General features: G+C 33.9%; 1 protein-coding gene across 41 annotated transcripts in view; it reads left to right on the forward strand.

Moving 5' to 3' along the window:
- Positions 1-16,781, forward strand: part of PTPRD (protein tyrosine phosphatase receptor type D) — a 2,298,568-nt gene that overhangs the window by 871,769 nt on the left and 1,410,018 nt on the right. For all 41 annotated transcript variants that reach the window (XM_055350539.2, XM_055350541.2, XM_055350534.2 and 38 more), the window contains one exon: positions 3,592-3,630. The gene's annotated coding sequence lies outside the window, so the exon portion shown is untranslated. The remainder of the gene's footprint in view (positions 1-3,591; positions 3,631-16,781) is intronic.

Here is a 16,781-nt window from a genome sequence, read left to right on the forward strand (position 1 = left end):
TCGTCATTTAACATTAGGTATATCTCCTAATGCTATCCCTCCCCCATCCCCCCACCCCACAACAGACCCCGGTGTGTGATGTTCCCCTTCCTGTGTCCACGTGTTCTCGTTGTTCAGTTCCCAACTATGAGTGAGAACATGCGGTGTTTGATTTTTTTAATAAAATAGAAAATAAGTGTTGGCAAGGATATGGAGAAATTGTAAACCTTATGCCTTGCTAGTGGAAATGTGAAATGATGCAGTTGCTGTGGAAGACAGTTTGGCAGTTCATCAAACACATAGAATTACCAGATGACCCTGAAATTCCTAAGTATATACCCAAGAGGACTGTAAACAAATGTTCACACAAGAAAACACATATAGGAATGTTCATAGCATTGTTATTCATAATAGCGAAAAAATGAAAACCTAAATGTCCTTCGGCTAGTGAATAAACAATATGTCGTATATCCATTCAATGAAATATTTTTTAGCAACATAAGGAATAAAGTACTATTAATAAGCGACAGTATAAATGGACTTTAAAAATATTTTAAATTAAGGCAGACACAAAAGGTCACATGTTGTGTGATTCCATTTATATGAAGTGTACAGAATAGGCAAATCCAGAGAGACAATAGATTAGGAGTTATCAGGGGAAGAAGATACAAAAGAATCAGATATTGGCTGCTAACAGGTACTATATAGGGTTTTCTTTTAAGGTGTTAGAAACATTCTGGAATTAGTAGTTATCTTTGCACAAACTGAACATACTGAAAAAACAATTGTATAATTTTAAATAGTAAACTTTATGCAAATTATATCAATATAGTAAAAAGTCAACACACTCATATTGAAGGAAAGGGTAGAAAAATCTCTATCAGCTATCAAAGCATATTATTAGGTATATTGTGTAAGACAGTACAATATAGGCAAATTGTTCAGTGGAACACACAAATGTCTAGAAACAGAGCCAAGCATCCATGGGTACTGAATTCATGACTAATATTGTAGAGCAGTTTGAAAATGTCATATTTTCAATAAATTTTGCTGGACCAATTTGGAAAAATAATGAAACTTTACCCCAACTCAAAATGTAAATTTCAGGTAGATTTTTGGATTAGACATGAAAGGCAAAGTAATCATAACATAAAAAGATTTTTAGAAGCAAATACAGATGCGTATATATGATTATTTTATGTAATAAACAGGACACATAAGTAAAGATGATTCAATAGGACTGCATTAAAATTAGCAATAGGTGTTCAACGTAAGAAACAATAAGTGAGTAAAGGAGGAAGCCGTGGAGTAGGGAACAGATTTTCACAATATATAACCAACAAAGGACTCGCATCTAGAATACATAAAGCACTTCTGTGAATCGATAAGGAAAGACTACCCATATAAAATGCATAAAAATAACTTAAAAAAACCTTCTCAGATGAATACATATGTGTATGACTAATAAACATATGAAAATGCACTAAAATTTGTTATGAAGGAAATGTAAATGAAAAGTACAGAAATATTCCACTAAATAGTAAACTGGTAGCTAAAATTAAGCAGAAAAGAAATATTTTCTGGGAAAAGTGCAACAATGGCAATTCTCGTAACACTATTTAAATTATTTGCTAAAGTAGAACATAGGCATATTTTCTGACCCAGTAATCTCACTCTTAACATAGGATGCTTATGGTAGGGTAATTCTTAATAACCCCAAAGTGGAAACAATCCACATATCTGCCAATACTGGATTGAATATGTAAATTGTGGAATATTTATCCAATGGAATACTATAGGAGTAATGAAAACTAACTGCAGTTATGAGCAACAAGATGAATGAATCTCATAAATAAGATTTTAAAGGAAAGGAAGTAAACAGAGAGAGAGATGTAGTACATGATTCCAAGTAGATAAAGTTTAAAACTTAAGTTAGAACCATAGGCTGGACAAAAAATCCAGATACTTTGACAAATACAGATAATTAATAGTTTACCGAGATTACAGTGTACAATATATTCAATGACATCCTATGATATGTTCAAGGTGTTGTCCCTCCCTGGTAACACACAGTCAAATGCCTTGAAAAATTGTGATGAACATGAGACATTAATGCAGCATGATTACAAATCTCTGCACATGTATCTTTGTATATACATATACACTTACCCAGTGTGACAGAACAAGCCACAGGCTTCTATGTAGTGGTTAACTTCAAGGTGTTTATCTGTGTAATAATTACATGAGCATTGACTTTGTGATAATTTATTGAGCTGTATACATTTGTATTTTTGTAAATCTTTTGTGGTTTATAACGCACCGCAAAGAAATAACTTAAAATATGAGAATAAAAGAATGTATGAGATTGTTTTCTTAGGTCGTTAATAGAACTAAGATCCACAGACAAAGGTTTCTAAGAGATAGATCATCCATTTTACATCTTTGAAGCCAGGCTAGAGAATTCAGTAAGCTCTCTAATAATACGACAAGATCCATTACTTACTCTTCAAAAGTGAAGCATTGATCTTCTCAAATGATTTTAGACACTAGAGAAGGAATATTAATAGCTTCCTTCTGGATGATTTGTTACCAATTAGTGGTCCAGCATTATGGAGATTATTCTGGCCCAACAGAAATAACCTAATTTAAATTTTCTGACAATAAGATGCAGACACATATTCATATGCACATATAAAACCTTACACAATAGTGTCAACTCCTTTCACACTTACCGTGTTCTCCATTCTCTTTCAAAGAAAGACATGTGTTTTTCAAATGTGTAATTTCAAACTCGATTCCCAAGACAAAAGGAAAAGGCTACCATCAAATGTTTAAAGAATAATCTCCTTTATTTTATAATAATAATGGTTAGAAGTTCAATATTTCTGCTCAAACACAGAAGCAGGCAGGCATATTTGCAAAAGGCCTCACAATGTTTGCCATTTTCTTTACACAAGACAACATTTATAAAACCTTTGCATCCCATGGCAGGTGCTGGGTCTCCTCTTGGGAATTTGTGCTGTTCAGATATTGCCTTTCATTTGAACTTCAAACACCTTTAAAAAATAGAGGCTGAATTTTAGTATCATTTAAAAATTAAAAGCCTTTTATCTTTGTCATTGTAATATCTTTCATGGTTTTACTTTTCAAAAATAAATCAAAGCCAGAACTAATTATTGTCATAGCCAGCAAAAACCTGAAAAATGGGAAAAGTCTTTTAAAATGAAACTTTGGTCTGCTTCTCCCATAAAAACATTAAATTTATGTACTAATTATTAGAGAATTTCAAGTGCATTTAATAATAATCTCCCTTCTTTGAGAACTTAAAGAATTAACCAAATAATTATCGTCACCTAAATAACTGGAAAAAATATTTTCTAGAGCTAGAACGTTTCCTTTTTTCATTTGTTTTAATGGCACAATGTAAGGTTAAACACTTCAGTTTAAGTTAAAGACACATTTTCATCTACAGAAATTATGTCCTAAAGTGTTTATTCAGCCTGCAGTACTTGTAAATAGAATAATATTGTAGAATTATAGCATTTTATTGTCTATTTTTTCTGAAACCAAAACTCTTATTTTCTGTCTTTTCTCTGTTTTGCTTTTTATCAGGCTTGGACTCCTGGATCTTCTGGTAACTTCAAAAATCTGGTGAGATATTTTTTTCTTTGGGACTCTCAGTCTTCTGATATTTTTATTTTGTCACTATTCCTTGGAGTATGTTTTTATTTCTGTGTCAGGCTTAATCCTTAAAAAAAATTCTCCCCTCATTTCCATCTTCTGAGTTTGAATCTCATAAGTCCAGTTACATCTTAACCCATATTAGACAATATGATAAGTCCAGATACTTCTTGGAGATTCAACTTCATGGGTTAGGAGAACATTCCCAACAGAGGGAGCATTTGTTTCTTAAGGAAATTAAATCCCCACTGAAAGAGTCTGTGATAGCACAGAGGATTATGTGGTAAAATGTGGAAAATTTTTCTTTAAAAATAGATCAAATGCAGAAGCAAGATAAAAACCAAAGATAAGCTGACACAAAAATTGGGTGTTTAAAAGTTTTTCAGTAGTACAATGCTGAGAGTATAATTTACATGTTGTAAAGCTAGAAACACACTGAACACACTGATCTTTTCCACATGGAAACTCTTAAAATCCTTGCAACATTTTCCTGGGACATGCATTACAGGGATGATAAAGCTGTATTGGTTGAGATAGGAGGTTTTCCGTGAAGTTGTATATTTTTCCAAACAGCAGCTTTGTATTCATGTTTGAATCCACCAAGTCTTTTTTCTTCAAATATTATTGAAATATTGCTCACTATCAAATTCATACATTGGGATCCTACTATGTTCTGAGTGTATACAAGATTATCAAACATTTTATCTCATTTAATACTATGAAGAAATCTCTAGCTTAGATACGTGTGTAGACTGGATGTCCCAACTCATCTGACGCAGTGACCTTTTCCATAATATTGAACCAAGAATGAGATTCTAACTTGATGGACTGCAGAAATACAGTCTTGTACTCCATTATTTAGTAATAACTGGGTATTGCTGGATGGGAGTGGGAGAGCTGTGAAGGTCCAGTATCTCCTTGCTGTTGTTCATTATCTTTCTAAAACCAAATGCTTTCAGGATTTCTCAGTATGTTATAATCATTTCATTTCCATGCGGGTTTCATCCTTCAAGTTCACACTTCCCACCAAACAGTACCACATTTGATAGTAAACTGTCATGTTGAACAAACGTTACTGAAGACTTGAGGTTAAACAGAATTATTGCACACAAACAGAAAACTTAAAGTTGTATATCAGATCTCATCACTAAGAAAGCCACTGAATGATGCCTTTCCCATAGAGATGTATACTTTGTCTCTCTCCATCATCAGTGCACCATGAACCACTGGGGTCTGCATCCATCCCAGAAGAATACACTTTGACATATTTCTCTCTGTCTTATTCCTTATATCTGAGTCCTGCAAGATACGTGAAGAATAAGTTGACATTAAAATATTCTGTCATAAATTTAACCAGCCCACAGTGAAGGCAAGCTTCTGTTTATTGCGAGACTAGTTTAGCCTTTCATTGTGCAGGCTTTTACTAGGCCTGAGTAGAATTTTGCATTACCTTTGGAGAGTGGTAAATAGAAATTTCTACCAAACAAATACCTATTCACAATGATGAATTCAGTCCTACATATTTAACCATAAATATGAACAAAAGGAACTTGAAATTATATTTTTTCTTAGTAATTTTTTTTTGAAACAAGGTTTCACTGTGTTGCCCATGCTGGTCTCCTGGGTTCAAGAAATCCTCCTACCTCAGCCTCCAGAATCGCTGAGATGACAGAGCCACACCAAGGTCCCTGGCTGCCTTAATGATTTTTAAAAGTATTCATCAAAGTATTAGTCAATATTTAGCCTCAAAATGAGGATGAGGGTTAGCCTTCCATCTCCCTCAGCACTTTCTGCAAATGGAAAGCTTTGCTTAAGCATTTCTCGAGGAACTGGGGTCTTTTAGGTAGCAGAAATTTTGCCTCCCCATTTCCATCATAACAAATCCTAGAGGTCCTCTATACTTTTCCATCCTAAAGCTGTCCTTAGTTGCAAAAGTTGGATCTGGACCCTCCTTCTGTAATTGTCCTTTTGCCTAAATTCCATCATTTTTCATTTAAATTGTCAGTATGAATGTCCAATTCTGGATGGCCAAAATGATCTTTCCGGTGGTCTTCTATCTTCTAATATATCTTATTTCAAATCCATTCTTAATATACTACCAGGTGATGGTTTCTAAAACACTTATTCTCCTGCTTGTTTGTTTATTTGTTTTTTAATGTGACCAGTCTGGGAAAATGTATGAGTTTTTTTTCCCTAGTTTGATATACAAGTTATACAATTAAGTAAGTATTGCCACAGTTATCCAAAAGCAATCTGGCTTCAGTACATACCAGAAATCTCAAAGCTAATAAGGTTGTTCAGTTTTCTCCCTTCACAAGCCCCACCATCACTATTTCTGCTTCTGTGACCAACATGATCAGTGTGTCTGCTCTTATCCCCGTTTCCTATCCATTCCTCAAGGCCAAATTCAAGTCCCACTTTCTCCTGGAAGTCTTCGTTGTTTTAAATATTGTAGTTTGATTCCCGCTCTCCTTGAACTCTTTGTTTTTAAGATCACAAAACATAGCACTTTACCTTACACTGTCGTATGTTCTAAGGTTCTTGTGTTGTGTGCATGTTTTCTACTCAGCAATTCTGCAAGTTTGCTAAATAAGGAAACAATGTCATCTTGTTCTCTTTACTGCAGCATACCTAACACATTGCTCTATGTTTAGTAGTTCCTCAATATTTTCAATTAACTAACTTATTTAGGATTTCACCTTTACTTAAAAAATAACCTTACTGTGTCCAAGTGTTCTCACTGTTCAATTCCCACCTATGAGTGAGAACATGCGGTGTTTGGTTTTTTGTCCTTGTGATAGTTGGCTGAGATGGTTTCCAGCTTCATCCATGTCCCTACAAAGGACAGGAACTCATCCTTTTTTATGGCTGCATTGTGGGGTGTGGGGTGGGGGGAAGGATAGCATTAGGAGATATACCTAATGTAAATGACGAGTTAATGGGTGCAGCACACCAACATGGCACATATATACATCCATAACAAACCTGCACATTGTTCACATGTACCCTAGAACTTAAAGTAAAATTTAAAAAAACTTTAAATTTCCATTTCTAGAATTGCTTGCTTCTAGTTATCATTTTGAAAGAAAACAATGCTGTGAATGTGAAGGATGGTTAATGATATTTGAAAAACATTCTGAATTATCATGATACACTCTACAAAACTGAGTGCCATTTGAGAGAAATGAAAATAAATGTAAAATTAAAACCAGAGTACTATTGAAATACAAATGATAATATGCAAACTTAGATTCCAAATTAAATACATTAAAAATACTCCATTAAATTATGATATAATTCTCAAGTTAAAAAAAATATTTACTCTGGAACTAAATACCAGCAGTAAAAATTTACTTCAAAGTAAAGAACTGACACTTCCTACATAGCAGGTAAAATATTTACAGAAAATCTTATTGCAGCATTTTTTCACTTAAATAAGGTAATGTGTTTAATGTTTACAAATCACTGAATTTTGTATCTGTGTGTGTAGTTCTGGCAATTTGTTCCAATTCATGTATTTTATTTTCTGCACCTGGATTTTGGACCTTTTAAGAGGTCAAAATAATAACGTATGCACAATGATGTACACTCAAAGAGAATTTGAATTTTCAAGCTTTCACCGTTTGTCAGGTGCAATGCTAGGTGCTTTATCTGTGTATTCTCATTTCATGCTTCCAGTCTCACTTTGTAAAGGGCATTTTAATATCACTTTAGAGATGAGACTAATGGTCAGAGAGCTTAATTAGTTCATCTACAGTCTCATACTTAATGAATCAAGATGCTGAGATTTCAGTCTATCCTTTGGACTCTAAAGACTATATATACTGAGATACTATTATCCTAGTAAGTTTTTAATAAAACCCAATTCTACATATATTTGAGTAATAACCCTGATCTGGAGCCCTTAGGAAAGTTTATACATAGATAGTTAAAACAAGATTTTATCTTTTGTACTTATATAGTTATTGAGGAAAAATTCAGAGATAGTTACTTTAAATCCAAGGGAAAATAAATTGTCACAGCCCATGCCCCAATTTTGGATCTGTGTATACATATCTTTTATACCTGTAAAACCATGTCATTAATAAGTGAAGCAAAATCTATAGAAACCCACTTAATCCTTCTGCAGTCACACAATGATGATTAATGGCTGTTTCATTTCCTCATTACTGTTCTCAGTTTTCTAATGCAAATTTTATGCAAGTTTGGCCGTCCTGAATTTTTTTTAACAGTATTACAGGTAACTTGCAAATTAAATTCATGTGCTTAGCATTAGTCATACAATATCTTTCAAATAATACAAATTAATTCAAATGTAGTATTGTATTTTCCAAGAATTGAATGATATTTCCATCTAGAGAGTTTAAAAAGTGTATTTCTTTTATATGAACCAAAAATATTCTGATGTTTTATCCACAAGATACTCTCCCCTCAAAAATTAAATGTTTTGTGTTAAAATGATGTTACTTTTTTCAAGGTTGTTATGTATTTAAATTATAGAGAACAAACCAAACATATATACCAATCTCACAGTTTTGACTTTTTAAGCATATAGTATATGATAATGCTTTGCACATTTTAACATTATACACAGTTATTAAAGTTGTTATTACTGTTAGTATGCTATCCTGATGTAAATTTATGTCATGATATGATCATAAATCATGTGTTCCCTGACCAAAGGAAGGAATCATACTCTCATGAATTTACTAATATGTTCGTTCTCTCACAATTTTTTTTTTGTTGCAAACCATTTGATAGGGATTGGGTAATATAACAAGGATGTGATATGACCCCAACTTCAAGGACCTTAATTTTATGTTTCCTGTATAATTAGGTGCTTTTATTTATCATTTTAAAAAAAGTTATTTAAAAATTATGAGCATTTGCTTTAAGCCTTTTATTCCCTTTAGCTTGCTGGGATAGCAGGTTATTAGAAATCATAAGGATGGTGAGAGAGATACTATTAGTGTGCATTAATATCTGGGTTTCTTTCTTTAGTGACCATATAGGAAATCATATTTTCCTTCCACCTTGCAGTTAGGTGGGGTCATAGGATTACTTCTGGCCAAGGGAAAATGGAAGTAAAGTATATCACTTCTGTGCAGAGGAGATAAAAATCCTCTATGTGCATTTTCAGTCTTTCTCTTCCTCTGCAAAGGAGATTGTAGAGGAGGCATGCATTTGAGACAGTAGAGCCACAAGATTGAATCTTCCTAATCCCTGAGTCACCTGATGGAGGACAGCTGCAGTGAAGATTCTCCCAGTTTCACAGCTAACTTATCTGAACAACAGATGAATTCTGTTTTCTTAAGCAACTGAGTTGCATTTTATTTTTGTTTTGTTTGTTACAGCAGCATAAAGCCCGCCTAAACTACTCAAACGGAAACGGGAGCTTTTATGTTTGGGTATTTCTGAAATCTAGAGCCATGTTTCCAAAGACGTATTTTGACAATTTTATTTTAGACTTTGACATAATTCTCTCCTGACTTTTACCAAATAACCTTCAGTACCATTTACTTGTGTGGCAAAGCAGGCAACTTAGGCCTCCAAAATAGAAGACTTGGGATAAATAGTACTACAAATTTTAATAAAAATCAACTATGAATCACTTAACAAATGTCACTAGATAAACTAAAAAACATGAAATAGGAAAAAATCTACAAGATACATATCTACACTCAAAATGGTCTACTTTCTAATAGGAAAATTGAGAGCATTCTTTTAATAATAGTTGAAGTTCTTTAATCTTAACTGTCATTAAGCAACAATCCATATTAAAGACCATCTAACAACAATTTCTAAATTAAAGGAGCCACTGTATCTTAGATAATTTTATTTTGATGTGGTGCCCAAAGTTTACTATGTTCAACTCTTGCCTTAGTTTCTGGAATGACCTGAATCACCACCTGCTTCCTATGTCTTTGGCTCTTTTTACCTTTTAGAGTGGAAGTCTCCCTCTGCTATTTCATTTTTACTTTTTAGGATCCATAGTAATTTAAATGCCACCAACATGCCAACTAGCATCATTCATTTCTACAACAGCTAATTAGTTAAACTTCTTTTCTTCACACATAGGACTAGAGTTCAAAAATAATTGTATACAATTACCTGGAATTAAAAGGATTTCAATTTATCACTAAGGAGGGAGGCACAAAAAATTATGACTCATAAAGTATTTTGTGTCAATCACTAATAGCCTCTAAAATATTCATGGGGCATGTATTAGTTTGTTTTCACTCTGCAGATAAAGACATACCAGAGACTGGGTAATTTATAGGAAAAAGAGGTTTAATGGGCTCACAGTTCCAGGTGGCTGGGGAGTCTCACAATCATGGCAGAAGGTGAAAGGCACATCTTACATGGTGGTAGGCAAGAGAGAATGGGAGCCAAGCAAAAAGAGGAAACCCGTTATAAAGCCGTCAGATTGCGTGAGACTTATTCACTACCACAAGAACTGTATGGGGGAAACTGCCCCCATGATTCAATTGCCTCCCCATGGGTCCCTCTCACAACACATGGGAATTATGGGAGCTACAATTCAAGATGGGATTTGACTGAGAACACAGCCAAATCATATCAGGACATTAAAATCTACCTCTATAAAGTTTATTCAATGTGTAAGAATCAGAATTCCTACATGTGGAGTTCAACCCAACTTGAGAGGTTACATACCTACAATAGCTTTCATTCCCTGAGTATCAGCTTGCTCTTCACCTAATTTCACCATCAGGATAGCATTCATTAAACATTCACAAGACAGCAAGTTTCATTTCAGAAGGACTACCAGTGTTTAAACATGTCTCTTTGGCATTAAGCAAAAATTATATTATATTCATAATTGCCCCTCAGGGTAGCATAGGACTTATGCATTTGTTTACACTCCAAGGAATTGACACTAAGAGTGTTAATAATTGGACTACATGGAAGAGTGTTCACTTAGTGGGAAGTTAAACTATCTACTTTTTTATTTTAGCCTCTCATCTGACATAAAATATTTATAAATGCTTTTATGAAGATAATTTATTTTCATTTAATTTAATTTTGAGAAAGGGTCTCACTCTGGTTTTCCAGGCTAGAGTGCAGTGGTGCGATCTTGGCTCATTGCACCCTTGACATCCCAGGCTCAGGTGATCCTCCTGCCTCAACTTCTGAGTAGCTGGGATTATAGGCTTGTGCCATCACGCCTGGCTAACTTTTTGTATTTTTAGTAGAAATGGGGTTTCGGTATGTTGCCCAAGCTGGTCTTGAATTCCTGGACTTAAACAATTCACCTGCCTCAGCCACCCAGAATGCCAGAATTATAGGTGTGAGCCACCACGCCCAGCCAAGAATAATTTATATAGTGATTCTAATAAGTCTGACATTATCTATCATATTACTAATACATTGAAAGAACGTTTTGTGGTTAATTAAGCACACATTTGCTGTATGATTTCTTGCCTCCTGTCCTAAATCAAGCAGCTCTTCTCCAGGTGTTCACCAAAATATAAATACTATCCTATAGTTCTTCCCTAATTTCAAAAGCTCTCTGCTTATTATTCTCTGTTTGTTATTGTACATACTTTTTAACAAAACCTTGGGTACTCAGAACACTGTACTTATTATTTAACAAGTATTATGTGTTCTTGATACAGAACATTCTACAATTTACAGCTGACACTCCTATCCATTTTTCATTCTCCTCCCTTATTTGTAATAAGAGAATATTTCCCCTTTGCCTGAGCCTGTATACCATTCCTGCTATACAAACTCTAATGTCAAAGGAAGATGTAAGCCTTGAAAAGTTATCCACAAACATGTTGAGACATATGAAAATGTCTTTTCACATATTATTTCTATTTTCTAGTTGATACTGAATTGGCTTACCATTTTTGCAAATGAGAAATAGTGGAAGATGATTGAGATTCCTGAAATGAAATATTACACAATAAGTTTAACTGTTTAGCATTTAAACTAAAATGGTTTAAAAAATCATGCTTAAAGAATAACATAGCATCTTCCTAAAGTACTGAACAATGGTAAGTGGTAGGGCTGTTAGGCAGGCTTTAAGGGAATGAGGTTATGCCAATAAGGAGTATAGACAAATAATTTTACACTGTCCTGCCTATGGCCACCTACCTCTGAATGGGAATCCCACTTTATCTTCATTTCTTACTTCTGAGATACCCCTTACAGCCTGGGAAGGTGTATGATTTGGACATGTGGAAGACAGTTAAATGCTTGGAATGTGTGCAAGCCAATGTCAGTGTTATGCGGATATCCGATAGTGAAGATTTTTTTGGTGTAGGATGGAATGGAGTTAGCCGAGGAGGTTCTGAGACAGATCTTAATAGAAGATTAATTATGGGATAACATTTTCTTGGTATTATAGCAATGTCAATGTTCTGTTTAATAGACGTACAAGTTGTCCGTAAAAAATAATGAGAAATTTCTTATTTTTCTACTTAAATTCTAACAAATCAAATTAATACTGTTTCAAACATTCATAGCCATGTAGTTACTGTATTACCCCTAATGCTGGCTTGGTTGGGATTTGTCTTGTCTTTTACATGGTTGTCCTGAAGTCAACTGCTTCCCTAAACAATGTGTACTGCTGGGAAAGACAGAGAGAGAATGAAACATCCAATGATTAGAGACATAGCCAAGTTTTGTTGTGAGGGCTATCTTGAAAGAAGAATTCTCTTGTTAAAAAAAAAATGTCCTGCTGTTCCCCAAAGTATAATAATTTGTCACTAATTTTCACAAAATTATTTGTCACCACAGAAAACTTCTCAAATGTTTATTCTTCTTGAAGAAAAATAAACATACACATTTGTTTCTTTATACAAACATGTAGTTGAATAATTACAAATAATGTCAATCTGGAAATGAAATTCAAGAAACCAAAATATGAGACAAAAATGGAATGGAGATAAGGAGAACCAACTTATTAAGCAAGCCCTGAATGTAGACAGAGAAAGTGCTCAGATAAAGTGCTTATGTGGTTACACCTTCAGTGCCTTTTCTCTTAGCCTTTATTAGTCCATTTTCACACTCTTGATAAAGACATAAGCTGAGAATGGGAAGAAAAAGACGTTTAATGGACTTATGGTTCCACGTAGCTGGGGAGGCCTTACAATAATGGTGGAAAGCAAGGAGGAGTGAGTTATGTCTTTTACATGGATGGCAGCAGGCAAAAAAAAAGCTTGTGCAGGGAAACTCCCATTTTTAATACCATCAGATCTCATGAGACTTATTCACTATCATGGGAACAGCATGGGAAAGACTTGCCCCCATGATTCAGTTATCTCTCACCAGATCCTTCCCAGAACACGAGGGAATTTTAGGAGCTACAAGATGAGATTTGACTGGGGACACAGAACCAAACCATATCACCTTTGAAGCAAAAGAGGATGTGTTAAGGACACTTTGACTAACCTACCCCAGATATTTTACCAGCTCTCCCCACTTATGCAGTCTGAAATCTTCCTGTTTCCCTCTTGATAATGTGGGTGACAAAGTAGGAAATGCAGGAAGGGACACCAAATAACCTCTGTGAGTCTCCCAAAGCCAGGTTGTGTTCTGACTACTCCTCTGCCATTGATCTTCATTGTACTGTAGCTTAGTAATCAGAGGACAGTTTGGAAGTTAGTTTGCCTAGGCTCAAATCCCAGCTATATCACTTGCTACCTGCATGAACTTGGGTGAGTTATTGTGTACCTCCATTTCCTCCACTGTAAATGGGGATACCTTAAAGAGCAGTTGTAAAGATATTACATGCAACTTTTGTAGTGCTTACAACAATATCAGGCAAGAAGTGTTGTCTATCATTTTTATCACCTTCATCCTTTACATTTTGATCTAATGCTTTCTTCAGCTGGATCAGAAATACTGGATCACAGAAATACTGTGACCTTCTTTCATCCACTTAAGGATCTGTTAATATACAATAAAGACCTCACAGTTGAATATAGTTGGCTGCTCTATACAGGATTTAATTATGGGAGTAAGGCTATCCAAGCCTTACTACCTCAATATATATTCATATATACATCGGGTTATTTCCATTCTGGGAAAGAAAGTACAAGTGATGTAACTCCGGCAAAGGCCTATTAAGCACACAACTTCAACACTATGTTTATTGAGTTGAGCTTTGAGAGATTATAAACACCCTCAAAAGCATTTAATCTGTAACTGTGGTGTTTCCTTGAATGACTATTTCAAATATTGACCTAAGATAAAAGATAGATCTCAAACTTTGGATGCAACCTTTAAAAAAGAACATGTACATTGAAACAGAGACAACTTTAAAGGTGATCCCCAAAAATGTACAATTCACATTTTCTAAAGACTGTACTGAAACTAGAAGTCAATCATATGAATTTAGCTACAACAATAACAAAAAACATATTAATGTTTTTATTAAAAGAAGACATAAATAATTGTGGCCAGGAGTGATAAGTGGTGGCCACTTCTATTCAACGTTGTACTGGAGGTTCTAGCCAGGGCAACTGAGAAAGAAAAAGAAATAAAAAGGATCCACATTGGAAAGAATCTCTATCTCTAGATTACATAATTTTATATGTAGAAAATCCTAAGGAATCTACTTAAATATATATCAGAACTAATGAGTTCAGCAAGGTTTCAGGATACAAGATTAATACTTTACAAACCAATGATATTTCTATACATTTGTAATGAACAGCCCAAATATGAAAATAGGAAAACACTTCTATTCAAAACAGTATCAAGTAAAATACTTAAGAATAAACTTAACAAAAGAGGTGTAAAACTGATATTCAGAAAACTTCAATTAAAGGGGAAAAACCAAAGATCTACATGAATGGAAAAACATATATTCATGGATTGGAAGACTTAACATTGTTAAGATGGCAGTATTCCCCAAATTGATCTGCAACCTCAATGTAATCTCAATCGGAATCCCAGCTCACTTCTTTGTAGAAACTAACAAGCTGATTCTAAAATTCACATGGCATTGTCAAGGACCCAGAATAGCCAAATCTTTAAAAAAGAACAAAGTAGGAGGACTCACAGTTTCTGATTTCAAAATTTACTATAAAACCATGAGAATCAATGAAGTATGGCATTGTTCCAAGCATAGACAAAATTGGCCTAACGAATAAATCAGTGGAGTAGAAGTGAATGTCCAGAAATAAAGCCATAAGTTTATGGCTAACTGATCTTTGACAAAGGTGCCAAGATAACCCAATGGAGAAAGTAATATTTTATTCCCAGCAAATGGTGCTGAGACAACTGGATAGTCTTATGTAAAAGAATGAAGTCAGATCCCTATCTCAAACCACATATAACTCAAAATAGATCACACGCCTAAATATAAAAGGCAAAACTATAAAATTCTTAGAAGAAAACATAGGAGTAAATCTTTGTGACCTTGTGTTACACAGTGGTTCTTAACTACAACATCAAAGAAAAATAGATAAATTGAATTTCATTGAAATTAAAGTCTTCTGTGCTTTAAATAATGCCATCAAAAATGCGAAAACGTAATTCAAAGAATGGGAGAAAATGTTGTGAAATCATATATCCAATAAGAGATTAGCATCTAAAATATATAAAGAGCTCAACTCAAACATAAAAAGACAACCCAATTTAAAAAATGCAAATGACTTGCATAGAAGTCTCTCCAAAGGTATAGAAATGGTCAAAAGCATATGAAAATCACTAGTTAACAAAGAAAGGCAAATCAAAACCACAAGGTACTGCTTCTCACCCACTAGGATGCCTAGAATCAAAAAGTCAGATATTAAGTGTTGTCAAGGATGTGGAGGAATTGGAATTGTTATCAATTGCTGGTGGGAATGCAAAATGATGCAGACACTTCAGATGTAGTTTAGCAGTTCTTCAAATGATTAAACACAGCATTACTACGTGACTTGGAAATTCTACTCTTAGGTATGTACACAAGAAAAATGAAAATATATGTCTATATAAAAACTTGCCCCCAAATTCCGAGGAACATTATTCATAACAGCTAAAAAATAGAAACAATCACAATGTCCATCAATTGATGAATAAATTTTTTAAATGTGGTATAGATTTTACAATGCTATTTTTCCAAAAGTAAAAGAAATTAAGTACTGTTATGTGCTGTAATATGAATGAATCTGGAAAACATTATTCTATGTGAAAGAAGCCAGTTACAATAGACCACATATTTTATTATTATGTTTACATGAATTATCCAGAATAGGGAAATCCATAGATTTGGTTGCCAAGAGCTGAGGAAGAAGAGGCTATCTGCTAATAAGTATAGGATTTCTTTTGGGGATATTAAAAGTGTTCTAAAATTAAGTAGTTGTGATGGTTACACAACTTTGTGAGTTAAAAAACCTGCTGAATTGTATACTTTAAAAGGGAGAGTTTTATGGTGTGTAAAATATATCTTAATAAAGTGATTCCTTAAAAATGTAGAAAAAAATAAACTGGGATAAATATGATATATTAAAACTTAAGGAGATAAGACTCTCTAACACTCACACATACCTTAATCTAGGAATAAACCAAAATATTTAAAAAATCATATGTACAAAAGCCTTGCCTGGTATTCACAACTCAAATTCTTATGTAAGAACTCAGATTTTATTGTTTTCCTACTCTTTGATTATTACTGTTCATTCACATTTCAATGCACTAAAATGATTCAGTGCTGTAATTTTTATTACTAATGTGATTAATTCACCTTCCAACAAACATAGAAATGACCTGAATGACAAACAAGTGAGATATGGGTAAGAATTTATGTGACCTCAGGGTCTATCTCTTTAATAATTTTATCAGGGAGAGTTTAAACACATGACATCATAAATCCAGAATACTAAAGTCAGATTGACCAAGACTTTAGTAAAGTTGTTCATTTAACTCCCGTAGCATCATGACTGTACCTTAGCAAAATGTGGGCTTTTCCTATCAACTTGTCATGTCTAAGGAATTAAGGTAAAAAATCCTGTTCTCATAGTGGAAAATAGGTCAAATATCTTGTTTTGAACCTGTACCCCCTATAGAATAGAGGCACATAGTTCAGGCTTTATTGTGGAATATTCTTATAAATTATTTCTACAAAGAGGCAAGATTATTTTCTCTCTCTCATTAAAAATAGT

This window comes from Gorilla gorilla, chromosome 13, assembly GCF_029281585.2.
Source record: "Gorilla gorilla gorilla isolate KB3781 chromosome 13, NHGRI_mGorGor1-v2.1_pri, whole genome shotgun sequence".
In the NCBI taxonomy this organism is placed as follows: Eukaryota; Metazoa; Chordata; class Mammalia; order Primates; family Hominidae; genus Gorilla; species Gorilla gorilla.